The sequence below is a fragment of the Syngnathus scovelli genome, unplaced genomic scaffold (genome assembly GCF_024217435.2).
Source record: "Syngnathus scovelli strain Florida unplaced genomic scaffold, RoL_Ssco_1.2 HiC_scaffold_24, whole genome shotgun sequence".
NCBI lineage: Eukaryota > Metazoa > Chordata > Actinopteri > Syngnathiformes > Syngnathidae > Syngnathus > Syngnathus scovelli.
In genome coordinates this window covers 2703174-2730173 of record NW_026061333.1, presented here as the reverse complement: position 1 = coordinate 2730173, position 27000 = coordinate 2703174, and the positions used below count along the sequence as shown (strand labels likewise).

At 47.3% G+C, this 27000-nt stretch overlaps 4 non-coding genes and 2 pseudogenes across 4 annotated transcripts; 2 read left to right on the top strand and 4 right to left on the bottom strand.

Annotated features, from left to right (window-relative positions):
- Positions 1-809: 809 nt before the first annotated feature.
- LOC125992919 (U2 spliceosomal RNA) lies at positions 810-1017 on the top strand (annotated as a pseudogene).
- A 4618-nt stretch (positions 1018-5635) lies between these two features.
- LOC125992927 (U5 spliceosomal RNA) lies at positions 5636-5720 on the bottom strand (annotated as a pseudogene).
- A 1301-nt stretch (positions 5721-7021) lies between these two features.
- Positions 7022-7187, bottom strand: LOC125992915 (U1 spliceosomal RNA). The gene has a single exon (XR_007489861.1). It is a non-coding gene; the product is annotated as a U1 spliceosomal RNA (small nuclear RNA).
- A 5888-nt stretch (positions 7188-13075) lies between these two features.
- Positions 13076-13148, bottom strand: trnat-agu (transfer RNA threonine (anticodon AGU)). The gene has a single exon. It is a non-coding gene; the product is annotated as a tRNA-Thr (tRNA).
- An 8239-nt stretch (positions 13149-21387) lies between these two features.
- Positions 21388-21497, top strand: LOC125992931 (U5 spliceosomal RNA). The gene has a single exon (XR_007489867.1). It is a non-coding gene; the product is annotated as a U5 spliceosomal RNA (small nuclear RNA).
- A 4963-nt stretch (positions 21498-26460) lies between these two features.
- Positions 26461-26542, bottom strand: trnas-gcu (transfer RNA serine (anticodon GCU)). Its single transcript has one exon. It is a non-coding gene; the product is annotated as a tRNA-Ser (tRNA).
- Positions 26543-27000: the final 458 nt, after the last annotated feature.

Below are 27000 nucleotides of genomic sequence, written 5' to 3'. Positions count from 1 at the left end.
TGAAGCGCTGGATTTAGGCTCTCAGTCTCTACTAAGGCGTGCGTTCAAATCTTGTGTTAGTTCCGCTCTATTCTTCTGGCCTGACTCCTTTTGGCGCAGCCGTTGTACATATGATGACCCTGGAAAGTTCTTGGCAAATTCTCATTTGCCTTTCATGTTCATCGGGTCTACCATTTTAATAGGTATCTACACTGTGTATTTGGATAGAGACTGGTCAAAGGGGACACATATATGCCTCGTGAACTACTACATGCATTACTGCGGATGAAGAAGAGTGAACAAATAAGTCATCAGACAAGTTTGCCGATTTTTTAGTGCCCATTAGAGCAGCACTCTGTTCCGTACTGTAACCTGTTAGGTTTGTTCCCAGTTCTTTATCTTTAATGCTCGATATGCTAACAGTAATTACCAAGAGAAAGCCTTCACAGTTTAACTATTTAATGTATGCCAAAATGATTGATGCACAGCTGTGGAGCCCTTTCTGCGAGATGCAGAAGAAGGTTCCTCTCCCAGCGCCAAGGTTCCTGCTCTTATACTACTCTGGCCGCCTTCCTGCAAGGAGGCGACTGCCTAGCCTGTGTGATAATGTGTGACCTTGTCATCTTAACCGAGAGCGACTTCTACATATGTGCAAAGGGTTTCATAGAGTAGAGAAAGCTAATAAAGCAAGAGAAGTGTTACAGCGATATAATGGCATAGCTCAAGCTCCCTAGCTAATCACATGTGCCAAAGAGGCCTATTCTAACAAACCGTTGGTGAGAATGGGTAGACGGGGAAGCCTGTAAGCGAGTCCCTCACTCGCATACTCCATCGCTTCTCTGCCTTTTGGCTAAGATAAAGTGTAGTATCTGTTCTTGGGTTTGGGGGATTAAGAGAGCTGACCGTAGAAGAGAGAATTTTAACCATAAAAGTGGTGATTTTACCCTTGCTTTTACTAATCAGTTCTGTTTTCATCCCAGCAAGTAAGTTGCTTTTAGAATTGGACCGAGCCATTTTTTACTTCACCTGGAAATCCAAGTCAGAGGGACTGAAGAGGGACACCATGAAGAAAAAGAAAAAAAACAGAGGAGAAGGAGTCCCGAACTTAAAACTCTTCCTCGGAAGAAGATATGTTGCCCTGCACCTGCGAAGCGCGCTCGTTACACCAAATGCATCGAAAAGCCAAGCAATGACACGATTCTGGATGGGCTCATACTGTCACGGTCGGGTGGTGGAGCATGGAGCAGGACGACCAAGTGCAGCTCGGACCAGGGTTTATTGAAGCAACTCAAAATACAGACTCGGTAAACTGACATGACTTAAACAATAACTTGACTGACTGACCGGGACGTGGAACAAGAAGACAGCAGGACATGACGGCACCAAGACAGGACGACACACCGAACGACAGGAACCAAAACCAATGACCAAAACCAATGACCAAAACCAATGATCCGACAGGGAGAGAGGGGCAGACAGGACTTTTATACACGACAGGTAACGAGAGGCAGGTGGGACCAATCACACTGATCATGGGCACACAGGAGGGGAGGGGCGAGCACACAGACAGAAACCAAGACAGACACATAGTGGAGCAGGGCGAGACGTGACACATACCTCCGGAAACTAAAGCTAATACCCATCGACCAATGAATTCCTGTGTCTTTTAACGCGCCACCTTCTTATTTCTTCACCAAAAAGTTTTTGAAGAACTTTAAATTAGAGCAAGAAAATAGTGACATTTTAACAAGTCACAGATCTATGATCTCTGTCGTACAGCGGGAAGTGGTTTGTCCAGTGCTCGGACCCGCATTCGGCGAGCCCACAACAGTTTGGCACAACGTCAACCACCCCGCCCTCTCGAAACAAACTTGTTGGGACCTGTCGTGGATGGTGGCCCATGATGGCCTCCCAGTCAGGTCCGTTATGCACTCCCGGGGCATATCAGCGCTCTCAACGTGCCCCCGACCTGGCTGTGGCGCCCAGGAGTCAGTGTGGCACCTGCTCATGTAGTTCATGGCTGCCGTATACCTGTGGGCGACCTGCAGTTCCCGGCAAGGGAAGTGTTGAATGCAGACATCAACATCTCAACAGACCCTTCGCACCCAGGTTGCAGCCTGTTTGAACTACTCCCCTCCGGACGCCGTTATAGAGCTCTGTACACTAAAACCAGCAGACACAGAGACAGCTTCTTCCCCCAGGCTGTCGCTCTGATGAACTCACACCACTCTTAGAGTCTCAGAGTCATTACTGTGCAATAACATCCCGCTTTCCACACCTTTTTTGTTTACACTGTTTGTACTATGTGTCCTCTCTGCATCCATTGCAGCCTGGTCATCCTCGAAGAGGGACCCTCCCATCTGTGGTCTCTTCTCAAGGTTTCTCATTTCCCCTAGCTGGAGTTATGAGTTTTTCCTTGCCCTCTTGGGAGTTTAAGATCAGTTTAAGATCAGGGGATGTTTGAGAATATCTTTCATTTTTCACATGTTGTTGTTAGTCACCTAAATGTTGAACAGAGGCTGTGATTTACCGAAGTCAAATTCCTTGTTTGGCACGCTCAAACATGGCGAATAAAAAACTCTTGAATCTTGAATCTTGAACCTTGTACTCTATGGGGTGAGCCCGTTGAAAATCAAGCAAGAAGACTTTACAAAGCAGTGGCTCACTTTTGCTGCCATCAAAGACGCCATGTGGACTTCCAGAAATTTGCTGGTAAGGAGGCACAGACAGACAAGGAAATGATGGAATTGGGCTAAAATGGTGCACGAAAACAGTGTGTATTCACCTTTATATTTTGCTTCATGTAGCCTTATCAAAATGAATAAAACTTCTCTCTGTATGTGCATTCACGTGTAACATTGAAGGAGGTAGATATTTTGTTTCAATATTTAAATAAATACCATCATTGTCTATTAAGACACTAAAAGTTGATGGAACATTTTTTGTAGGGCTGCTGTGTTTTAACAAGGAAAGACTCATGTGCTTATGGATGAAGACGACTTGTACTTGTGATTGTGCTTGTGAACAGTAAAGAGGAGTGCTTGTGCAATTGACAGGGTTGGTTATTGTTTTTTATTTAAAAACAATATTTTTTGCCAAATTACAATAGACTGGCATGTGCCAATTCAAATGGGTCCCACCAGAAGTTAAACTGCATTGATAAACGAAGCCCCTTCGTTAGTCATCACTTTACCGTGGAGGAGGGGTTTGCACGCCCCAATGATCCTAGCAGCCATCTTGTCTGGGGCTTCATGCCCCTGGTAGGGTCATCCATGGCAAACGGATCCTAGGTGAAGGGCCAGACAAAGCACGGCTCTCACAAGCCCCTTATGAAGAAAAACATAAATGGATTTTGTTTTCCCTCGCCCGGACGCGGGTCACCGGGCCCCACATCTGGAGCCAGGCGTGGAGGTGGGGCTCGAAGGCGAGCGTCTGGTGGCCAGGCCTTCGCCCACGGGGCCCGGCTGGGCACAGCCCGAAAAGGAAACATGGGTCCCCCTTCCCATGGGCTCACCACCTGCCGGAGGGGCCAAAGGGGTCGGGTGCAGTGCAAAATGGGCGGCGGAAAAAGGCAGGGACCTTGGCGGACCGATCCCTGGCTGCAGAAGCTGACTCTTGGGACATGGAATATCGCCTCTCTGACTGAAAAGGAGCCCGAGCTGGGCGTGGGAGGAGTTTGGCGAGGCCATGGAGAATGACTTCCGGATGGCTTCGAGGAAATTCTGGTCCACCATCCGGCGTCTCAGGAGGGGGAACCAGTGCACCGTCAACACTGTTTACACTGGAGATGACGTGCTGCTGACCTCGACACGGGACGTCGTGAGTCGGTGGGGAGAGTACTTTGAAGACCTCCTCAATTCCACCGACACGCCTTCCATTGTGGAAACAGGGCCTGGAGACTCTGAGGTGGACTCTCCAATCTCTGGGGTCGAACTCACTGAGGTAATCAAAAAAGTCCTCTGGGGCATGGCCCCGGGGGTGGATGAGATCCGCCCAGAGTTTTTAAAGGCTCTGGATGTTGTGGGACTATCATGGCTGACACGCCTCTACAGCATTGCGTGGACATCGGGGACGGTGCCTCTGGATTGGCAGACTGGGGTGGTGGTTCCCCTCTTTAAGACGGGAGACCGGAGGTTGTGTTCCAACTATAGGGGAATCACACTCCTCAGCCTCCCTGGTAAGGTCTATTCAGGGGTGCTGGAGATGATGGTCTGTCGGGAGGTCGAACCTCGGATTAAGGAGGAGCAGTGTGGCTTTTGTCCTGGCCATGGAACAGTGGACCAGCTCTACACCCTGGGCAGGATCCTCGAGGGGGCATGGGAGTTCGCCCAACCTGTCCACATGTGTTTTGTGGACTTGGAGAAGGGGTTCAATCGTGTCCTTCGGGAAGTTTTGTGGAGGGTGCTTCGGGAGTACGGGGTGCTGAGCCAACTGATAAGGGCGGTTTGGTCCCTGTATCACCAATACCAGAGTTTGGTCCGCATTTCTGGCAGTAAGTCAGATTCTTTCCCAGTGAGGGCTGGACTCTGCCAAGGCTGCCCTTTGTCACCGATTCTGTTCATAATGGTTATGGACAGAATTTCTACACACAGCCAAGGCGTTGAGGGGGTCCAGTTCTGGGACCTCAGCATTGCGTCTCTGCTTTTTGCAGATGACGTGGTGCTGTTGGCTTCTTCAAGCCGTGATCTCCAGCTCTCACTGGGGTGGTTCGCAGCCGAGTGTGAAGTGGTCGGGATGAGGGTCAGCACCTCCAAATCCGAGGCCATGGTCCTCGGTCGGAAAAGGGTGGGATGCCCTCTCCGGATCGGGGATGAGATCCTGCCCCAAGTGGAGGAGTTCAAGTATCTTTGGGTCTTGTTCACGAGTGAGAGCAGGATGGAGCGCGAGATCGACAGGCGGTTTGGTGCAGCGTCGGCAGTAATGCGAACTCTGTACTAATCCGTCGTGGTGAAGAGAGAGCTGAGACAAAAGGCAAAGCTCTCAATTTACCGGTCGATCTACGCTCCTACCCTCAACTATGGTCACGAGCTTTGGGTCGTGACCGAAAGAACGAGATCCAGAATACAAGCGGCCGAAATGAGTTTCCTCTGCAGGGTGTCCGGGCTCTCCCTTGAGAAGCTTGGTCATCCGGGAGGGACTCGGAGTAGAGCCGCTGCTCTTCTACGGTGAGAGGAGCCAGATGAGGTGGCTCAGGCATCTCATCAGGATGCCTCCTGGACGCCTCCCTTTGGAAGTGTTCCGGACATGTCCCACCGGTAGGAGACCTCGCGGGCGATCCAGGACGTGCTGGAAAGACTATGTCTCTCGGCTGGCCTGGGAACGCCTTGGGATTCCCCGGGTTGAGTTGGATGAAGTGGCTGGGGAGAGGGAAGCCTGGGAGTCCCTCCTAAAGCTGTCTCCCCCTCGACCCAACCCGGATAAGCGGAATAGGATGGATAAATGGATGGATGATAAACGAGGTTTTAAACGTGATTGTCTGTCTGCACTCGGCATAATTTCTCTGTTTATGTGAACATGTTCACACGTGCCGGTATAAATTATGTGAACGTATGATTGTTGCACGGAGTATGATATAGGCGGCTATCCGTTGCAATATTGATATTCTTTCGCAGAGCATCAACAAATTGAGATATACTCTTATTGTTCCTCTCCACGGAAATGGTATACTCTTTATTGTTCCTCTCCACAGAAATCTTTAGTAAAAGGCGAAAGATTTATTCGATCTGAAGAGAAACGAGTGATCTGAAAATCTGAGTCAAAACGGGCCACCCCACTGCTGGTCTCACTAAATTCACAGGCGGTCTCACACTCAAATTGCAGCAACCATTCCTTCTAATACAAACAATAGAAGTTGATGGATTTACTATACTTACAAAGACTCAAGCAAAATAGAATGTTTAAACGAGTATTTTGTGTTCATTAATGTCTCACTTACTTTAAACATTGTTGGCGCACAGGATTGTAGGTATCTGATCGAACACTGATGGCGCTCGTTCTTTCAATTATATTGGGCGTCTATTTTGATTATTGATGGTAAAAACAGTTGTATGTCTTGGTACGTGTACTTTTGGTCTGAGAGAACGGGAAATGATCCCATCCCTGTGTTTTATTTGAAAATTTGTAATTTCATAACTTTATTCAACACAAATCGGGAAACAAAATACGATCGTAATTTCTCAAATGATTTTTCAAACTTCGGAAATGCTCTATGTCTCCCTTGTGTCGCAAATAATTGAGGCTTTTGACGTTGCTGGCATGGTTTGGAGTGTAATTCACCTCCACTGCGTTGGTGGCGTTTGATATTTGACATTAGAAAATATTTCTGTCATTTTACTTTAGAAAGTAAAAGTTGTTTTCTAGAAATCCATACTTGTGATGTATGAGGAACAACAATCGGGCGCATTCTTAAAAAGACAGACCTACAGCCGACAAAAAGGTTTTGATACGTTCATATCATATGACGAGTCAGAAACGTGGTAATTACATATTATTTTGCATTTGCTAATTTGGTGAATACAGTTTAACGAGCAAATGCACAGTGTTAGAGATTCGCTCAGTCCAACTTATTTTGCAAGAACCACACGGGAGACGAGTAAGTCCCTTTAGACACCTGCAGGTGGAGAGTCCATTCGTCGCTGTGCGTACAGCGATGTTCGAATGGAGGTCTGACTCTCGCCTCCTGCAAGAGCATTTTTATTAAGAGAAACAGGGTGGGGGTAAGAGTGGACTGAATAGAGAAAGCCCTTGACCTCTAGTCAAAACATAGCAAGGGGTGTTTTACGACTTTGTGTAGGATGGGACACGCTAGGTGATTTATCACAGGTTGCATTCCAACATAAGCATAAAACTAATCTAGCTAGGTTATTTATTACAGGCTGCATTCCAACATAATCATACGATAAGAATAATCTGGAGAACCCTGACACACAGTTCCAGAGTACAGTTAATTACATAATCAAAAGCGTTCAGTGTGTCACAGCATCGCAGACTTAAACTCCATGTGCATACTACTGCGCTTAATTTTTGTTTTCATCAGAAAGACCAGAGGAGAGCGCGAACACAGTCCCCCACTACCAGAAATAATGCAGTCAAGATTCACACAGTAGGGGAATTTGCAGAGGTCAGCACAACCGTAGTGCAATGGCTGAGCCTCACATGGGGTGAACCACCTTCTTGATCATGGGCCGACGTCTTTACCGCACACGCCATTTTCAGTCACGGGCTTAATTGCTAAAAACGTGTGGCACACATACACACTCAGTGGATGAAACAGGATTCGTAGAACTGTTTAAGTCAAAGTCAAAGTCAAAGTCAGCTTTATTGTCAATTTGTCCACATGCCGAAGACATACAAAGAAACCGAAATTTCGTTCCCCCCTATCCCATGGTGACAAGACATGGGCCACAACAGACAAACAAGTAAACAAGTATAACAAAAGCGTGCTGAATAAATAATGAATAAATAACACAACAAATAAATAAATAAATAAGAGGAGCAAAAAAAGGAGCAAGTGTGCGTACAGCAGACATTCCAGAAAATAGCGCAACAGTGCCGCACGCTACGCAGAAGGGGGTAGCGAGTTCAGGGCCCTAACAGCTTGGAGAAAGAAGCTGTTGGCGAGTCTGGTGGTGCGGGAGCGCAGGCTCCTATACCTCTTCCCAGAGGGCAGAAGGTCAAACAAAGAGTGAGCCGGGTGACTCACATCTCTGGCAATCGAGGTTGCCTTGCGGGCGAGATGGGAGGTGTAAATGTCCTTCAGGGAGGGGAGCGAAGCACCAATAATCTTACCAGCCGTATTCACTATGCGCTGCAGGGCCTTCAAGTTCTGTTCAGTGCAGTTACCACCCCAGACAGCGATGCAACTGGTGAGGACGCTCTCAATGGTGCCACGGTAGAATGTAGACAGGACTGCCTGAGGAGCACATGCACGCCTGAGCTTCCGCAGGAAGTACAGGCGGCGCTGAGCTTTCTTTGCCAGTGACGAGGTGTTTGCGGACCAGGAGAGGTCCTCACTGATGTGCACCCCCAGGAACTTGGTGCAGCTCACCCACTCCACCACAGCACCGTCGATGATCAGCGGCAGGTGTGTTGTGTGACCCTTCCGGAAGTCAACAACGATTTCCTTGGTCTTATTGACGTTCAGCAGGAGGTTGTTGTCCCTGCACCACATGGTCAGAAGGTCAACTTCCGACCTGTACCGAGTCTCGTCGCCCTTCGTGATGAGACCCACCATGGTCGTGTCGTCAGCAAACTTCACTATGCGGTTGTCGCTGTAGGTCGCAGTGCAGTCATGCGTCAGCAGGGTGAAGAGCAATGGACTAAGCACGCAGCCCTGGGGGCCCCCGTGCATGCATTGCCTTTTTTAACCTGAGAACCCTAAAACTGTATGAATTTGTATTTATTGAAAACGTCCAACATTACCACTGAATAATATTTTTTTTCCTGAACAAGTTTTGAAAATGACAAATATATCAAATAACAATAACATAAGCAGTTCACCGCCACACAGCCCCAAGCACCGGCATCGACTTCCAGGCGTGTGGCAGCGTGGACTTCCATCCCTGGAGGTGGCACTTCCATCCACAGAGGTCGAAGAGAGCTCCATAGAATAGGACCGGGTGTGCGTGAAACATATAATAGTTTTTCAAACCTTCTGTGTCACTCCAAATCATTAAATCCTTCAAACTAGTGGTAGAGTGTCCGCCCTGAGACTGGAAGGTTGTGGGTTCAAACCCCGGCCGGGTCATACCTATAAAAATGGGACCAATTGCCTCCCTGCTTGGCACTCAACATTAAGGGGTGGAATTGGGTGTTAGATCACCAAATGATTCCCGAGCGCGGCACCGCTGCTGCTCACTGCTCCCCTCTCCCCCAGGGGATGGATCAAAATCACACGGGGATGGGTTGAATGCAGAGGACAAATCTCACCACACCCAGATGTGTGTGTGATGATCATTGGGAAAAAAAAACTCTCCGTCCTCTGTGTCACTTACAAGCAAAGCCACTAAAGATGCCGGTAGTACATGGGGCCCTTCGTCATCTTCGTCATCCCGTGATCGAATCCTTTGTCCTTTAAGTAAACAACCGCCGCGCCGCTGATGTCACTTGCAGTTCAAACTACAGTAATCCCTTGCTACATCACGGTTCGTTTATCCATTTTTCGTTTTTTTTTTTATTTTGAAAATTTGTGACAAAAAATCACGTATAAGTTGCTCCTCAGTATAAGTCGCCCCCCCACCCAAACTATGAAAAGAAACGTGACTTATAGTCCAGAAAATACGGTAATGACAACACACAATACAACAAAACACAACACAACAATACTTACCTTTCCTTTAAAATCTTTTTCTCTACCTAACACAGACAGATAATGGGAGAATGTGTCACAATGTGAAGGAGATGTATTGGGTAATGCAGAAACAAAATAAAAACTATTATTTAATGTTAGACACATTATCCACTAGGCTACGTTCCTCTTGACATTCATTAAATTGACAACGAAGGGACTTGAACCCCTTAATCTTCTGATCCAGTCAGTTAACTCCACTTGAATCTAGGCTGTAGATTTACTGTATATGCTCAAAAATCATTGCACTGCTATCACTTGTCAGAATTTCCTGTATGGCTATCTGGCCTAATGGATAAGATTTCAAATCTAAACAGGTATTCATGTCTAGTGTATCATCAAATTGAAAGAGGAAAATATGTCACGGTCGGGTGTGGAGCATGGAGCAGGACGACCAAGTGCAGCCCGGACCAGGGTCCACCGAAGCAACTCAAAATACAGACTCGGTAAACTGACATGACCTAAACAATAACTTGACTGACCAGGACGTGAAACAAGAAGACAGCAGGACACGACGGCACCAAGACAGCACGCCAACACCGAACGACAGCAACCAAAACCAAAACCAATGATCCGACAGGGAGAGAGGGGCAGACAGGACTTTTATACACGACAGGTAACGAGAGGCAGGTGGGAACAATCACACTGATCATGGGCACACAGGAGGGGAGGGGCGAGCACACAGACAGAAACCAAGACAGACACATAGTGGAGCAGTTGGGGGCGAGACGTGACAGAACCCCCCCCACAAGGGACGTCTCCCGACGTCCCAAAAAAAAAAAAAACTAGGGGAACCGAACCGCGCCGCACTCGGGCGGCGACTTGGGGAACCGAACCGCGCCGCACTCGGGCGGCGACTTGGGGAACCGAACCGCGCCGCACTCGGGCGGCGACTTGGGGAACCGAACCGCGCCGCACTCGGGCGGCGACTTGGGGAACCGAACCGCACCGCACTCGGGCGGCGACTTGGGGAACCGAACCGCACCGCACTCGGGCGGCGACTTGGGGAACCGAACCGCACTCGGGCGGTGACTTGGGGGAACCGAACCGCACTCTGGCGGCGACTTCGGGGAACAGATCCGCACTCTGGCGGCGACTGCGGGGACAGATCCGCACTCTGGCGGCAACTGCGGGGACAGATCCGCACTCTGGCGGCGACTGCGGGGACAGATCCGCACTCTGGCGGCGACTGCGGGGACAGATCCGCACTCTGGCGGCGACTGCGGGGACAGATCCGCACTCTGGCGGCGACTGCGGGGACAGATCCGCACTCTGGCGGCGACTGCGGGGACAGATCCGCACTCTGGCGGCGACTGCGGGGACAGATCCGCACTCTGGCGGCGACTGCGGGGACAGATCCGCACTCTGGCGGCGACTGCGGGGACAGATCCGCACTCTGGCGGCGACTGCGGGGACAGATCCGCACTCTGGCGGCGACTGCGGGGACAGATCCGCACTCTGGCGGCGACTGCGGGGACAGATCCGCACTCGGGCGGTGACTGCGGGGACAGATCCGCACTCGGGCGGTGACTGCGGGGACAGATCCGCACTCTGGCGGTGACCTAGGGGACAGAGCCGCACTCTGGCGGTGACCTAGGGGACAGAGCCGCACTCTGGCGGTGACTTCGGGAACAGAACCGCGCTCGGGCGGCGACTTGGGGAACACAACAGCACACGGGCGGCGACTTGGGGAAACAGAACCGCACTCTGCGGAAACTCGGGGAAACACAACCGCACTGGGGCGGCGCCTTGGGAAGTCTGTACCGCGATCGGCGGCCACTCACAAAGTCCGTACAGTGATCGGCGACATTCGGAAGGCGGGGCTGTGCGCGGCGGCAAGAGCCATCACGCGCCGCAGCAGAGGGAGCGGAGCCAGGGACGATCGCGGGTCCGACGCAGCTGGCTTGGATGTCTGGCGACGTTCGCGGGTCCTGCGACGCTGGGGTGGAGCCCGATGGCGGCCGTGAGTCTGATGACGCCGGGGGGGCACTCCGATAGCGGCCGCGGGTCCGGCGTCGCGGCAGCGAAGTCCGACGACGGTCGCAGAGCTGATGGCGCCGGGGGGGAATTCCGATGGCGGCCGTGAGCCCGGCGTCGCTGGAGCAAGATCCGATGGCGGCTGCAAGCCCATGGCGCTGGAACATGCTCGGATGTGGATCGGGCGTCGCAGCGGGAGCTGGTGGTGAAGGGTGGTCCAAGCGCTGGCCGCTGTGATGGTCGGATCATTCTGTCACGGTCGGGTGTGGAGCATGGAGCAGGACGACCAAGTGCAGCCCGGACCAGGGTCCACCGAAGCAACTCAAAATACAGACTCGGTAAACTGACATGACCTAAACAATAACTTGACTGACCGGGACGTGAAACAAGAAGACAGCAGGACACGACGGCACCAAGACAGCACGCCAACACCGAACGACAGCAACCAAAACCAAAACCAATGATCCGACAGGGAGAGAGGGGCAGACAGGACTTTTATACACGACAGGTAACGAGAGGCAGGTGGGAACAATCACACTGATCATGGGCACACAGGAGGGGAGGGGCGAGCACACAGACAGAAACCAAGACAGACACATAGTGGAGCAGTTGGGGGCGAGACGTGACAAAATATAGGTAAACTGTTTTTGTGCTGTTTTGATCTTTGTTGTGGTGACCCCAAATGTCAGTGACAAAAGCCAAAAGAAAGAGGCACATTTTTCATCTGATGTACAATTTTTAATTTGTTTCTCTTGACTCCAGTTGAGCAACCTGTGCTTGCTGATATTCACAATCCCTGCTTACTTTGCTGCCCTACCCCTTAAAAGAAGAAAAGGTTATTTTAGTCTGAGCAACCTGCTCCCTACTGAAAATAGGGTTTTCAACTAAGGTTTCCAACTAGGACTAGGGTTTCCAACTAGGGCTAGAGTTAGGGTTAGGGCTAGTTTGGACTAGGTATATAAAAAGTCTGCCCCACCTGAGGACCGAACTCTTGACCTTTAGATTGTGAGACTGGCATGCTAGCACCTGCATTAATGAGGCTGTGCATTTACAGTTTTACAATTCTTTTTTACTGTAAAATTGATCCAACCACCGGCCATTTCAATCAAACTGAACTTCACAGAAAGATAAAGTGACTTTTAGTCTGAGCATTCTGAAACTAGGGTTTCCAACTCGGGTTAGGGAAGCCAACTAAGGTTTCAAATTGTGGCCAGGGTTTCCAACTGGGGCTTCCAACGAGGATGAGGGTTTCCAATTCGGGCTAGAGTTAGGACTATATAAAAGTGTGCCCTGTGTGAGGGTCGAATTTACGACCTCCAGATTATGAGACTGACACACTACCACTTCCGCGAACGAGGCTATGCATTTGCAATTTGTGCAATTGTTTTTTACTGTAAAATTGATTCAACCACCGCCCATTTTGATCAAACTTAACTAGGCTAGGGCTAGGGTTTCCAACTAGGACTAGGGTTTACAGGTAGGGCTAGATTTAGGGTTGGAATATATATAAATCATGCACCGTGTGAGGATCAAACTCTCGACTTTCAGATTACGACACTGACGCGCTACCGCCTGCGCCAACGAGAATTTGTGGCACCTGTCTTAAAATTCTATTTTACTGTAAAATTGATTCAACCACCGGCCATTTCCATCAAACTGAACTTCATCAAAAGAAAAAGGTACTTCTGTCTGACCATTCTCAAAGTTGGGTTTCCAACTGGGGCTAGGGTTTCCAACAAGGGCTCGAGTTAGGGTTAGGACTAAATAAGACATAGCCCCGTGTGAGGGTTGAACTCACGACTTTCAGTTTACTAGACTGACGCGCTACCGCCTGCGCTACCGAGGCCATGAATAGTTGGTTTTACAGAGCTATTTTACTGTAAAATTGATTCAACCACTGGCCATTTCAATTAAACTCAACTTCACAGACAGTAAACCTTATTCTATGTATTATTTATTATTCTTTTCTATACTGTCAGAAAGGTTTTGGTTTCTGATTTCTTTTTTGTTGTGCTGACTCCCCCCCAATCTCCATTTTCAGTGCAACAAAGTGACAAAAACCAAAAGAAAAAATGCTTTCTCTATTGCACACTAGAGCCAGCATTTCCAACTAGGGCTAGGGTTTCCAACTAGGGTTCCAACTCCGGGTAGGGTTTCAAACTAGGAATTCCAACTGGGGCAAGGGTTTCCAATTAGGGTTTCCAACTCGGGCTGGGGTTTCCAACTAGAGACAACATTGGACAGCTGCCACTTGTTGGGAACCTTTAAATGTTTAGTCTTATCAACGAATGTGTTTCAGAGGCCAGATTTAAAACGTGGCTTCTGGTTTTCGTGAACCAAACCCATTAAAAAAAGTGAAAGAATGAAACAGTTCTTAATAGGAGAAGCCTGGTTAGCTCAGGTGGTAGAGCATGCAAGTCTTAATCTCAGGGTTGTGGGTTCTATCCCCATATTGGGCAGCCCACACTTGTCGGGAACCTTTGATTCTTTAGTCTTATCAATAGATGTGTTTCAGAGGCCACACTTAAAACATTTCTCTATTTCCCCTAACCCATTCAAAAAAAATGAAAAAATGAAACAATTCCAAGGTCGAAAAGCCTGGTTAGCTCAGTGGGGAGAACATGCGACTCTTAAACTCAGGGCCGTGGGTTCGGTTCCCACATTGGGCATCCTTGCTTGTTGGGAACCGTTAAACAGTCTTATCAAGGCCACACTGAAAACATGGAGTATTTCACATGGCGATGTGGCCTAATGGATAAGGCACCTGACTTCGGATCAGACGATCCCTTTCATAGTCAATTTAACGTGTCATGCTTTGAAATCAAAAACTTGACTTCAGTCTGAACCAACTCTTGACTGATTGATTGAACTTTATTCATCCCACAGCAGGGAAATTCACTTGTCACAGCAGCGCATATCAGTGCAATAATAATACGAGTGCAAGAATAAAACAAGTGCCAGAATTACAAAAAAGGGTAAATAACAGACAAGGATAAACACAAGTGCTGCTAGTAGAGACGAAACACATTCATTTTATCAGGCGGCATGCATGTTGTAAAGTCTGACAGCAGAGGGAATGAAGGACCTGAGGAACCGTTCCTTCCTACACCGAGGGTGCAAAAGTCTGCCGCTAAAGGAGCTGCTCAGGAACCGCACACTCTCATGGAGGTGGTGAGAGGTGTTGTCCATGATGGATTTAAGCTTAATCAACGTCCTCCTCTCACCCACAACCTCAATGGAGTCCAGGGGACAGCCCAGAACAGAGCTCGCTCTTCTGAGCATCTTATTCAGTCCCCCCCTGTCCCGGTCACTACTGCCCCCACCCCAGCAGACCACAGCGTAGATGATGGCCGAGGCCACCATAGAGTCATAGAAGGTCCGGAGGAGAGCCCTGCACACACCGAAGGACCTCAGTCTCCTCAGCAGATGGAGGCGACTCTGGCCCTTTTTGTACAGGATATGGGTGTGATCAGTCCAGTCCAGTCCAGTTTGTTGTTAAGGCGAACACCCAGGAATTTGTAGTTCTCCACTACCTCACTGTCCGATCCCTGGATGTTCATTGGAGTGAAGATGGGTGCTGTCCTCCCGAAGCTCACAATCAACCCCTTCGTCTTGCTGGTGTTGTTCACCTGATGCTGGTTGAGCTCACACCAGCTGACAAAGTCCTTGATGACCAACCTATATTCCAGATCGTTCCCCTCTGCGACATTTCAAACAATGGCCATGTCGTCGGAGAACTTCTGGATTTGGCAGTGTGCGGTGTCGTGGGTAAAGTCTGACGTGAACAGGGTGAAAAGGAAAGGAGCACCCTACCCTGGGGGACACCAGTGCTGCAGTGCACCACGTCGGACTCACTGCGATGTAACCTCACAAACTGCGGCCGGTCGGTGAGGAAGTCCGTTGTCCATGCAGTCAGGCACTGGTCCACACCCGCCTTCTCCATCTTCACCCTAAGCAGTGACGGCTGGATGGTGTTAAAAGCGCTGAAGAAAACAAAGAACATGATCTTCCCAGTGCTCCTGTTGTCCTCCAGGTGAAGCAGTGTTCTGTGCAGTAAATAAATCAATGCATTGTCCACCCCAACACCAGGCAGGTAAGCAAACTGCAGGGGGTCCAGCTGCGCTCCCACTAGTGAACGCAGGTGACCCAGGATGATCCTCTTCATAGTCTTCATCAGGTGGGAAGTCAAGGCAATAGGCCTGAAGTGGTTAGGCTCCTTGGGGCATGGCACCTTTGGTACAGGGACCACACAGGAGGTCTTCCACAGTACTGGGACCTTGTTCAGGCTCAGGCTTAGGTTGAACAGGTACCTGACCACACCACTCAGCTGGTCCGCACAATCCCTGAGCAGTCTCGGCCAGATGCCGTCTGGGCCCGGGGTCTTCCCTGCTTTGATCTTTCTGAAGTGAACCTGAAGATCTGTAAAGAAGAGGGGGATGTCGGAAGACCGGGGTGATGGAGTGGAGACAGGAGACAGAAGAGTGACTCCGGGGGAGGGGGTTGGTGAGCTGGCGGGGGGGCTGGAGTGTCGAAGGTGGTAGAAAAAGATGCGGAGCGAGGTGAAGGGGTGGGGGGGAGGCGGAATCAAATCTGTTGAAGAACAGATTGAGTTCATGCACCTGTTGGATTTTGTCCACAATTTAGGGAGCGCACTATCTGCGCCTCACGGCAAAAGTCATTGCCAATCACCAGTTATCCAATTTACTCACTGTGTGCTCGTTTGATTTCTTCAGATTTAGGAAAATGCTAAGACACTGAAGCAGAAATTAGACTTACACAGGTTGGTTGAGTTCAATCACAATTCTTGTTCAGAAAGCTCTGTCTTCAGGAAAGTACAATACAGCGCTGGGCCTTTCAAGAGCGCAAAGTCTCCATTCAGAAAAGGCCACCTTCAAGGTTCTTTGGTCAGCTTATATTCAGTCGGCCAGTGTGGGCCGAGTTTGATGGGTGATGAGTCTTTGGGGTGGGGCAAGTTCACAGGAGAGTTTGATTCCATGGGAGTGGGTGCTGGTTCGGTGAGAGCTGGTTCCGTGGGATTGGGTGCTGATTATGGGAGATTCGATTTGTGGGGGCTGTTGTTGTCCTTTCCGTCTTTCAGCCTTGACGATCGTCTTTGGCTTGGCTGTCTCCCTCTGGCACCTGCTGGTTTTATCTCCAAGTGACCTTCCTGTAAACATTCTTGCACATATACTGTTCCACCTCATCCATTCATCATTCTTTCAATTTTGTCATTTTGTACGGAATTATGTGAGCTTTTGGCTGTGACATCATCTACCTATTTATTAATGTTCCCTGACCATGCAAAGTTTGTACTCACCACTTACCATGTTTTTGTCTGTTTGTTCTTTTGATCTCCATGTACTTGCTTACGTCATCATATTCTTAGTTTAATCATGCTTTCAACCATATCTTTTCTTTGTTAGGCAAAATATTTCCCTCTGTCCAGAACGTTCAGTAGTAATCGAAAACTGGTGTCTAGAATTAGTCAAAACATAAGATACAATCAAGTACTGAACATTTTTAGACGACTTTGGCAGTGTCCGTGATTTAGAAAATCATCAGGCATGCATTGAACAGTTCCTTAAGGGTCATTAAGCTATTCAGGCAATATATCAAAAAACATTTGTTATTTCAAAGTGCTCAGAAATATATATATCAGATCATAAAGTTATAAAAACCTTTCTCATTACCACTTATCAAAAATGTCTAGTTATGTCTTCTTTATTGATTTGGTGTGTAGGTATAATTATATGTTTAAAATGTTTCTTTTATTTATTTAATATGTGAATATACTTGTCTGCTTATGTACTTTATTCAATGAGGTTTGAGCCAGGGCTGTGGACTCGGTCGGATTTTTGCACCGAGTCCGGCCTCTTGACCACCGAGTCCGAGTCCGGGTCCCAGTCCGGCTGTCAATTTTTTCCGTTAATTCATGTGACTGCTTCGTCTTTAGTCAAGGCTAATTTAGATCAAAATCTATCAGAACGAACGCAACTGCTTTCACACTGGCTGGTTCGGCTTATATAGGATCCCTTGCTGAGAGGGCGGACGTAAAAGTGAGGCGACGTTCCAATCGGACGTCGGATCGATAACATTTTCCCTGCCCCACCGGAGTTGTGCTAGTTCATAACGTAGATCACTCGAGGCATAGTCATAAATGTACGGTTGACAATTTAACCGATAGAAGTGGATACATTGGAACATAACCTACACTCTAATATATTATTTGACATGGTATTAAATGCGTGGCTTTACAAAAATGGTCATTGAAGCCCACCCTTAGCCCTGAGTGCCATTGGCATGAGGCAAAACGCTTGAAAACACTCTTGCCCAATTAAATAACCATTCTGAAACACGGGACATGTAAGATAATATTTTTTAATCATTAATTACACCATTATAGCTCAGACATTTATCTAAACACAAATAATTAGTGACGACCCCACAACTATCGAAACACATCAATGATATAAGCTGGGTGACATAATCGTCCTTGACATTGGTACATAATGTAAACATTAGCCTAAGTGCAACTCAACGTGGCCGCATTGATCGTAAGCAGGGCTGTGGACAGTATTCCTACTCGCATTCTGAGCAGCATGATGAAAATAAAATTGAACGTGATTTTTTTATTGTCGGACTCGGTGGACTCGGTCAAAATCAGCACCGAGTCTGAGTCCGAGTCCGGCAAAAATGACAGAGTCCGACCGAGTCCGAGTCCCCGAGTCAGAGTCCAAGTCCAGGAATATAGGTACGTTTTGTGTGCCAAATCTTCATTACAGCCAATAGCAGATTTCTGATTAAAGGTACAAAAAGAAAAGCAATGACTATGTGTGTCCGCTGGTTCTTCTCTGCAACACAGGAAGTTTGCATTCACTACAGTTGTGCCCATCGGCAAAAGGCAGCCCCCAACTACCACATGAGTAGCCGACAGGCCTGTTCTAAAACAACTCACTGATGAGGACGTATTATTTTCAAGGAATGTTCTAGAAGTAATCGTTGTTAAAAAAAAAACACATGATGGTGGTTCTTGGAGATCACTGTTTATATATACACACACAAATATATATATTGAGTCTAGGGAGACAAATACACCGCAAACTGTGGGTAGGTGTCAGGTGATGAGCCACAGAAAAAAATCACAGTTGCCACAGAAAGATGACAAGCCTCATTTTGAAGCAGATCTAAACATCAGGGATGAGAACGGCAAATGAAAAAAAACACTGATATATTGATCAAAACCAGAGCACATTTCTTGGCTTGCTTATCCGAGTCGACAGCATAGACATGGAGACTTTCAAGGCAAGTTACCCCAAGTTGCGCAGCGGTCTGGGTTAGCTACAACAAACATACACCATAAAGGTCAAGCCAGGTGCCGTGCCATATTCAGTAAAAAAAACCAGGAGGATTCCACTACCACTGGTGGGTGAAGTCAAGAGAGAGCTCCAGCGCATGGAAGCTCTGGGCGTCATTAGTCGGGTGAAGGAGCCAACTGATTGGTGTGCCGGCATGGTGGTCGTGCCCCAAAAGGACAAAAGCAGCATTTGAAGACCTAAAGAAAGCTCTGTCCTCTCCTCCGGTGCTGGCTATGTATGACCCGGGCAGAGACACCAAAGTATCTGCTGATGCATCATCATATGGGTTGGGGGGCGTAATTCTTCAGAAATGAGGGGAAGGATGGAAGCCTGTGTCTTACGCATCACGGTCACTCACTCCAACTGAGCAACGATACACACAGGTGGAGAAGGAAGCTCTGGGCCTCACATGGGCCTCACATGGGCCTGTGAACGGTTTCGGGATTTCCTCATTGGAAAGGAGTTTTGCCTGGAGACCGACCATAAACCCCTTCTCATCCTGCTTGGAGCCCAAGCACTGGATCTTTTGCCACAGAGAATCCAGGGTTTCAGGATGAGGGTGATGCGCTACTCATACTCCATCGTGCACGTACCAGGAAAGTCGCTTTGGACAGCAGACACACTTTCACGTGCAACCTGTAAAATGACGCATGTCCACTGATGACCAGGAGCTGATGGAGAGCACAAACATATTTGTGGACTGTGTCACTGAGAGTCTACCTGTCAGCTCATCATATACAGAAAACCTGAAAGAGCAGTTGAAAGCCGACAGTGTCTGCTCGCGTGTCATGACCATGTGCATGGAAGGATGGCCAGCACATGCAAAACAGGAACCAGCGCTAAAAAATGACTGGCCGGAGCGAGCCACATTAACAGTGAAAGATGCTAAAGGACACACGACTGGTAATACCTTCCGCAATGAGGAACGACGTGCTGTTCAAATTACACGAAGGACACTTAGGTGTCCTGGAATGTAAATCACGTGCACGTCAATCTGTGTGGTGGCCGGGACTCAGCCAGCAAGTGAACAAAATGGTACTGAACTGCAGGACATGCATACAAGAGCGACACAACCCAAAAGAGGCACTCGTGCCATCAGGGTGCCCTGAAAGACCTTGGCAAAAGTTAGGAACAGACCTTTCTACACAAGAGGCAGAATAATCCTCTAAGGCAGTGGTTCTTAACCTTTTTGGAGGTACCGAACCCCATCAGGTCCATATGTGCATTCAACAAACCCCTCTTTGGGGGGGCGAGTTAAACGAACCCCATCAGTTTCATGTGCACATTCACCGAACCCCTCTATATAGGGGGGGATGACATACCAGCAAATCAGTGTGACTTCTGCTGTTGCCTTTGCAAGAACAGTTCAGATATGCGTTATCACGAATTTACACGATATTCAGGTGTGTTCAGCCATCCGTGGGCGGGGGGGGGGGGGGGGGGGTCGCGGGGCGGGGGCGGGGCAATGACATACCAGCTCTGCCGAACCCCTGAAGCCGACTCACCTAACCCCTAGGGTTCGATCGAACCCAGGTTAAGAACCACTGCTCTAAGGTCTGACGAGACAAAGGCAGTCTACCCTATGATCCCTGGAAAAAGGGAGATGTGGTATTATCGTATGTTGAAACTATAATATTATATAGTTTGTTATTGGAGGTCTCAAATAATGTTGACAGTTGGGGGCTCTGTGGTGCGCCAGGGGCATTGTACTGCTATGTAAGACATGAGTGGGGAGAAAATAAAAAGTTGCTGAATAAAGAAGTTGCATTCGCGTTCATCTCTACTCCGTATAAACACAACAGTCGTGGACTGCGTTCGCGCTCTCCCCTGGTCTTTCTGATTAAAACAAAAATCACACGCAGTCGTACGTACATGGAGTTTAGGTCTGCGGTGCTGTGACACACTGAATGCTTTTGAGCATGTTATTAACTGTACTATGGAACTGTGCATTTGCTTGCTAAACTGTATTAACCAAATTAGTCAATGCAAAATAATATGGAATTACCACGTTCCTGACTCGTCATATGATATGAACGTATCAAAACCTTTTTGTCGGCTGTAGGTCTGTCTTTTTAAGAATACGCCCGATTGTTGTTCCTCATACATCTCAGTATAGATTTCTAGAAAACAACATTTACTTTCTAAAGTGAATTGACAGATTTATATTCAAATGTCAAATATCGAACGCCACCATCACAGTGGAGGTAAATTACACTCCAAACCATCCCAGCAACGAGAAAAGCCTCAATTATTTGCGACACGAGAGATATAGAGCACTTCTGAAATTTGAGAAATCATTTGAGAAATTACGATCGTATTTTGTTTCCCAATTTGAATAAAGTTATGAAATCACACGTTTTCAAATAAAACACAGAGATGGGATCATTTCCCATTCTCTCATACCAAAAGTACACGTACCAAGACATACAACTGTTTTTACCTTCAATACTCATAATAGACGCCCAATCGATAGGTGACGCTGTTTGAAAGAAGGTTTGATCAGGTACCTACAATCCTGTGCGCCAAAGATGTTTAAAGTAAAAAAGACATTAATGAAAACAAAATACTTGTTTAAACCTTCTATTTAGGTTGAGTCCTTGTAAGTATAGTAAATCTATCAACGTCTATTGTTTGTATTAGAAGGACTGGTTGCTACAATTTGAGTGTGAGACCGCCTGTGAATTTGGTGAGACCAGCAGTGACGTGGCCCGTTTTGACCCAGATTATCAGATCTCTCTTTCTTTTCAGATGGAATAAATCTTTCGCCTTTTACTAAAGATTTCCGTGGGGAGGAACAATAAGAGTCTATCTCTACCCATTCTCACCAACGGTTTGTTAGAATAGGCCTCTTTGGCACCACTTTTATGGTTAAAATTCTCTCTTCTATGATCAGCTCTCTTAATCCCTCAAACCCAAGAACCGAGACTACACTTGATTTTAGCCAAAAGGCCGAGAAGCGATGGAGTATGCGAGTGACGGACTCACTTACAGGCTTCCCCGTCTACCCATTCTCAGCAACGGTTTGTTAGAATAGGCCTCTTTGGCACATGTGATTAGCTGGGTAGCTTGAGCTATGCCGTTATATCGCTGCAACCCTTCTCTTGCTTTATTAGCTTTCTCTTCTCTATGACACCCTTTGCACATATGTAGAAGTCGCTCTCAGTTAAGACTACAAGGTCACACGTCATCACACAGGCTAGGCAGAGTCGCCTCCTTGCAGAAAGGCGGCCCAGAGTAGTATAAGAGCAGGAACCTTGGCGCTGGGAGAGGGACCTTCTTTCGCATCTCGCAGAAAGGGCTCCACAGCTGTGCATCGATCATTCTGGCATACATCAAATAGTTAAACTGTGAAGGCTGCCTCTTGGTAATTACTGTTAGCATATCGAGCATTAAAGATAAAGAACTGGGATCAAACCTAACAGGTTACAGTACGGAACAGAGTGCTGCTCTTCTGGGCACTAATAAATCGGCAAACTTGTCTGATGACTTATTTGTTCACTCTTCTTCACCCGCAGTAATAAATATAGTTCACGAGGCATATATGCTTCCCCTTTCAGCAGTCTCTATCCAAATACACAGTGTAGATACCTATTAAAATGGTAGACCCGATGAACATGAAAGGCAAAGATGGATAATTTGCCAAGAACTTTCCAGGGTCATCATATGTACAACGGCTGCACCGAAAGAGTTGGGCCAGAATAGAGCGGAACTCATGCAGAAGTGCATGAACACCACCTTGCTGAAAGAATAAAACCAACACAATGCATGAATTCACGACAAATGACATACCACCAAATCGGTGTGACTTCTGCTATTGCCTTTGCGAGACCAGTTCAGATATGCTTTATCACGAATTTATAAATCTGGTGTGTTCGGACCTCCGCAGTGGAGGCTCTGCTGAACCCCTGAGACCGACTCACCGAACCCCTAGAGTTTGACCAAATCCAGGTTAAGAACCACTGGTTTAGAGGCAGTTATTTCTGCAAAAGGAGGATCTACTAAATATTGCTGTCATTTTTCTGTTGGAGTTTCCAAATGTATGCACCTGCCTACTTTTGTTTAAATAATGATTGCACCCTGTCTGCAAATCCTATAAACTTCATTTCACTTCTCAAATATCTGTGTTAATCACTGCCATCATCCGCCATGCATGGATTCGGGCCATCTGATTGGTTCCTTTGCCCCCCCCATACACACAGGAATTGGTTAGGACTTGATTAGTAAATGCTAGGAATCGTTTTGCCTGTCTGTTCAGAGCAAGAAACAAGCCACTAGCCCCACGGGAAGTTGTCATTTTCTGTAAGCTTGTGTGTATGTAAATTTGTCATGGTCCAACGTAAGACTGTTTAGGGTGAATAAAAAATAACTGCAACAAGTTTATTCTGCTATTAACCAGATTCAAACTGGGGTTGCAGCCGCCTCATTGCTATATTATGGCCAATATGCAGTTGCATGTTTAGGGTCTTTTCTCTAGGAACTTCAGCCACGACACCCAGGCAGACCATGAAAGAATGTCGATGTTAAAATGTTGGTTGAACTATCCAATAACTACGCAGATCCGATGATTCCTAAGACTTGAGATCAGACAAAATTGGAAAGACTATTTTTTGATGGTGTCTGTGAGTTACTTCAACCCAAAAGTTCACATAAATTACACATAGCTAATGTTGACCACAAAATGGTATGTGAGCTGGCCAGGAGTCCTGGAATCTTTTGATTTGTAGACAGATGCGTTATCCATTGCTCCACGAGCCCCACGGGAATATGTGGCTTATAAACTTGTGTGTAACACTTTTGCAAAAATGAAAAACAAAAAAAAAATGGGTGACATTATTTGAATATGCCATGATGCTTTATCCATTGCGCCATTCGCCCTACAAGTTAAGGCTATCGACCGCAAACGTGAGGAAAATCGTCATTGTCCAAAAGATGGCTGTTCAGCAATAGTGAGCAAGGGACAAATTCCACATAGTTATTTGAGTATGCCATGACCCTGATTCGAACCAGGGTTGCTGCAGCCACAACACCGAGTACTAACCACTATATGATCATGGCCAATATGCGCAACTTATTTAACGCTACTGCATACAGGCCATGATTGTGTAGTGGTTAATGGTTGTGTTCCATTCGAATCCGGGTTATGGTATAATCAAATTACTTTGATGAATTTGTCTGCTGGTCACTGTTGCTAAGCAGCCTTCCTTTGGACAATGACAGTTTTCCACACAAGTTTACAGTCGATACAGTCTTGTAGGGTGAGTGGCGCAATGGATGACACATGACGGCAGATTCAAGTGATGAGAATCGAAACAACAGATTCAAGAGACCCAAGGTAAATGAACACAACCCGTTTCGTTTCAATTGACAGCCCATGTGACATGCACCTCAGATGAAATGGGGCTAGTTGATCAACAGCAATGTTTTAATGAAGGGATCATCTGGGAGTTAAACCCCAGACCTCTCACACCCAAAGCAAGATTCATACCCCTAGACCACTGGTGTCAAACTCGAGGCCCGGGGGCCAGTTATGGCTCACCGTATCATTTTCTGTGGCCCGCAACGACAAATTGTGCATTAAATCTATGTCATACTAACATTGCAAATTGTCGGAACTTTTAAGAATCTTCTTAAAATTATTTTTGAAATATGTGAAAAGTTTCCACGAGTCTGATTTGAAAAAGCAATTATTTGTCAGTTTGTTTTGTAGCTTATACTGTATATAATATGAGGCGTTTATTTATTTGGGTTGACAGTCATAATGGCGCATCGAGGGAAACTTTGACTACAATGTGGCCCGCGACAAAAATGAGTTTGACACCCCTGCCCTAGACCAACGAGCCTCAAAGAAAGCTTGCAGACCATGGTACATTCTGTGTAACATTGGCCTGTCATATGAGAAAGGACTCATATGTGAGGTTGCTGTTTGTGGACTTCAGCTCTGCCTTCAACACCATTGTGCCGCAGCGACTCATCTGCAAACTCGATGAGCTGGGCCTCAGTACCTCCCTCTGCAACTGGATACTGGACTTCCTCTGTCAGAGGCCTCAGGTGGTGCGTGTTGGCGACAAAATCTCCGCCAGCATCACGCTGAGCACGGGGGCCCCCCAGGGCTGCGTGCTCAGTCCATTGCTCTTCACCCTGCTGACGCATGACTGCACTGCGACCTACAGCGACAACCACATAGTGAAGTTTGCTGACGACACGACTCTGGTGGGTCTCATCACGAAAGGCGACGAGACTCGGTACAGGTCGGAAGTTGACCTTCTGACCACGTGGTGCAGGGACAACAACCTCCTGCTGAACGTCAATAAGACCAAGGAAATCATTGTTGACTTCCGGAAGGGTCACACAACACACCTGCCGCTGATCATCGACGGTGCTGTGGTGGAGAGGGTGAGCTGCACCAAGTTCCTGGGGGTGCACATCAGTGAGGACCTCTCCTGGTCCGCAAACACCTCGTCACTGGCAAAGAAAGCTCAGCGCCGCCTGTACTTCCTGCGGAAGCTCAGGCGTGCATGTGCTCCTCAGGCAGTCCTGTCTACATTCTACCATGGCACCATTGAGAGCGTCCTCACCAGTTGCATCGCTGTCTGGGGTGGTAACTGCACTGAACAGAACTTGAAGGCCCTGCAGCGCATAGTGAATACGGCTGGTAAGACTATTGGTGCTTCGCTCCCCTCCCTGAAGGACATTTACACCTCCCATCTCGCCCGCAAGGCAACCTCGATTGCCAGAGATGTGAGTCACCCGGCTCACTCTTTGTTTGACCTTCTGCCCTCTGGGAAGAGGTACAGGAGCCTGCGCTCCCGCACCACCAGACTCGCCAACAGCTTCTTTCTCCAGGCTGTTAGGGCCCTGAACTCGCGACCCCCTTCTGCGTAGCGTGCGGCACTGTTGCGCTATTTTCGGGAATGTCTGCTGTACGCGCACTTGCTCCTTTTTTTTCTGCTCCTCTTATTTATTTATTTATTTATTTATTTATTTATTTATTTATTTATTTATTTATTTATTTATTTATTTATTTATTTATTTATTTATTGTTGTGTTATTTATTCATTATTTATTCAGCACGCTTTTGTTATACTTGTTTACTTGTTTGTCTGTTGTGAGCCATGTCTTGTCACCGTGGGATAGGGGGGAACGAAATTTCGGTTTCTTTGTGTGTCTTTGGCATGTGGAGAAATTGACAATAAAGCTGACTTTGACTTTGACTTTGACTCCACACAACGATAGACAACAGTGTTTCAAAGAAGAGCTCGTCCGGGAGTTTAACCCGGGCAATCAAAGAACCCTAGGCGAGAATCATTCCCCTGCACCAATGAGCCCCATAGTAGACCAGCTGACCCCATTACATTCCAGCAGAATTTCAAAGATTCTCCCAGAAGGTAAACTTAAAAACACATGGAAGAACACACACAGGTGAAAAAAATGTTTCCTGCTCAGCTTGTGGCCAAAGATTCTCAGAGAAAGGAAGCTTGAAAAGACACACAACAACCCACACTGGTAAGAACCCTTTTTCCTGCTCAGTTTGTGGCCAAAGATTCTCTCAGAAGGTAAATTTAGAAACACATGCAAGAACACACACAGGTGAAAAGCCTTTTTCTTACTCAGTTTGTGGCCAAAGATTCTCAGAGATGGGGAACTTCAAAAGACACACAAGAACCCACACTGGTGAGAAAAACCTTTTGCCTGCTCAGTTTGTGGTCAAAGATTCTCAGAGAAGCGACAGTTCAAAACACATACACAGGTAAGAACCCTCTTTCCTGTTTAGTTTGTGGCAAATATTCTCTCAAAGCAAACCTTCGACGAGGATGGGATTTGAACCCATGCGTGCAGAGAACAACGGATTAGCAATCCATCGCCTTAACCTCTCGGCCACCTCGTCTTGTGTTGATAAGTCATGTTACGTATGTTGTGCCAAGATACTTTGGATGTGAATGTGAAACCGACGAGGATGTGATATGAAATGATGAGTGGAGAGCACAATGGAGTAGCAACCCATCGCCTAAATATTTCAGCCATCGCATCTCATGCATGAGTTGAATAGGCGACGTGATATGGTATGTACGGTGTAGTATAAGCCGCAAGGTAAAATGATACGATACTTTAGATGTGTAACGAAGAAAAGGTAAGCCACAAAATAAGTGACACTGTAAACAAAGCAAAACGTTTTTTCAATGTTGTCTCACCCCAAATCTTTGGGATCATCGGATCTGCACAGTTGGATAGTTCCACCGACATTTTAACATCAACATTCTTTCATGGGTGTCTTGGCTGAAGATCCTAAAGAAAAGACCCTAAACTTATTGTATGCGATTGCATATTGGTCATGATCGTATAGTG